At 42.2% G+C, this 1,720-nt stretch overlaps 1 long non-coding RNA gene across 1 annotated transcript; it reads right to left on the bottom strand.

Annotated features, from left to right (window-relative positions):
- Window positions 1–243: 243 nt before the first annotated feature.
- LOC113043910 (uncharacterized) lies at window positions 244–1,499 on the bottom strand. The gene is made up of 2 exons (XR_003275819.1): window positions 1,109–1,499; window positions 244–1,033 (listed from the first exon to the last, which is right to left on the bottom strand). It is a non-coding gene; the product is annotated as an uncharacterized LOC113043910 (long non-coding RNA).
- Window positions 1,500–1,720: the final 221 nt, after the last annotated feature.

Raw genomic sequence — 1,720 nt, 5'->3', positions numbered from 1 at the left:
AAAATTAGAGCAGACTACGACACCCCGTTACAGTGAACGGGGAAATTTATACCCAAAATAGCACACAGGTTCGTTACCACTGAACACCAGAGACGTGGATATAAATACAACAATGCCTTTATTTCACAATAATTAATTAAAATGTAAAACTATTAACCAAACAAAAAGAAAAGAAACAAGAAACTTTCCGGCTGAGGTTTACCAATAGGGCAGCTAGCTGAACAGAGAGTACCCGAAGACACACCACTCACCCAAATACGCCCCACACAAACACTCACGCCACACCACACACTAAGTGAGGGAGACACAAATATCAATGGCAAAAACACGGTGAAAGAAACACCACCACCACAGGGCCAAGACAGCTAGCTTCCCTCACTGGGGGCCTCCAACTCCTGAAATAAACAAAAAAAAAGGGAAATGTAAAAAAACACAATTAGTTTAACTCACATTCAGTCTAACAACTTGCAATAAAATAAGTTCACACCACGAAGGGGAACAACAATGGACAATTCACTGGCCACAAGGGTCAAAGAGATGGAAATACTCAACTAGGTTCATACCAAAAGCTCATGAACCTAGACATGCCATAAAGCAGCAAGTTGTTAAAGAGAACAAAACCAAAAATAAATAAAGCAAACAACACAATTGAAAACAGCAGACTTCAAATTAAATCACAGAAAATACAAAAAAAACACAAGTTAACAAACTTAAAGCTGAAAGGAGCTTTCAGCAAAAAGAGAAAAGAAACTCAAATCAACATTAAACCAAACAAACACGTTGCTGGTGGCAACTGATGAAACGAAGCAGGCACCGTTAAGGGTACATCCTGCCTTAAATGACAGCTCGGACTAGCCACCCTCCACCTAAGCCACCAGCAGGAGCGTGTAAAACAAAACAAATCCAGAAAGTAATAATCACATACAGTCACAGTCGTAAAAATAGCAGCAGAACAAAACAGTGCAGTCTTGACACTGTCTAAGGAGCATTTGCCCTGCAGTCCACAATAACGAAGTGCTCACGAGCAGAGGCACTAAAATGGACAAAAAAAAAGTTAATAAATAAAGACACCACCCCAATAATGCTCAAAAGGACTAAATATACATACCCAGAAGTAGATCGTCAAACACACAGGTTCAGCTACTCACAGCTTTATCCGTACTCGGCGAACTTCAAATATGCAGGCGTTCTAGTGCACGCACACACTTGAGTGAAGGACAGCCGGTACCCAACAGCAACGTCATACCAATCGTGACCATAACCTGGCTATAAACCAATGTACACACTCAAATAGTGCACAGACACTAGCAGCAACGTTAGCCAAACAGCAAGATACATACCTCCCGCGAGCTGCGCGCACACACAATGATTGTACGATGCGTACCCAGGTGACAAACTGCGCCTTAAATACACCCGGAGCAGCAGCCAATAAGCTGTCACACCTGTCATTCAGTGGAAAACCACGTTTAATAGGGCGGTACCTAGACTGCCCTACTACACATGTATCTTATACTGGTAATGACATGCATCTGTTTTCTTTCTCTGACTGCGTTTACGAGGAAACTCGTTGAAACAGACAATTTGACTTATTTTTTCGAGCACATCGTGTTTTGTTCAAACACAAATTGATAAGAAAGACAAGGGAAATCGGTATTCACGAACTCCACGTGCTGTCTCCGACTGCGTGGCTCTGTGCGCCGACAGACAGACCAGTCTACAT

The sequence above is a fragment of the Carassius auratus genome, chromosome 25 (genome assembly GCF_003368295.1).
Source record: "Carassius auratus strain Wakin chromosome 25, ASM336829v1, whole genome shotgun sequence".
NCBI lineage: Eukaryota > Metazoa > Chordata > Actinopteri > Cypriniformes > Cyprinidae > Carassius > Carassius auratus.
The sequence above is the reverse complement of the archived record's forward strand: the minus strand, read 5'-3'. Positions and strand labels throughout refer to the sequence as shown.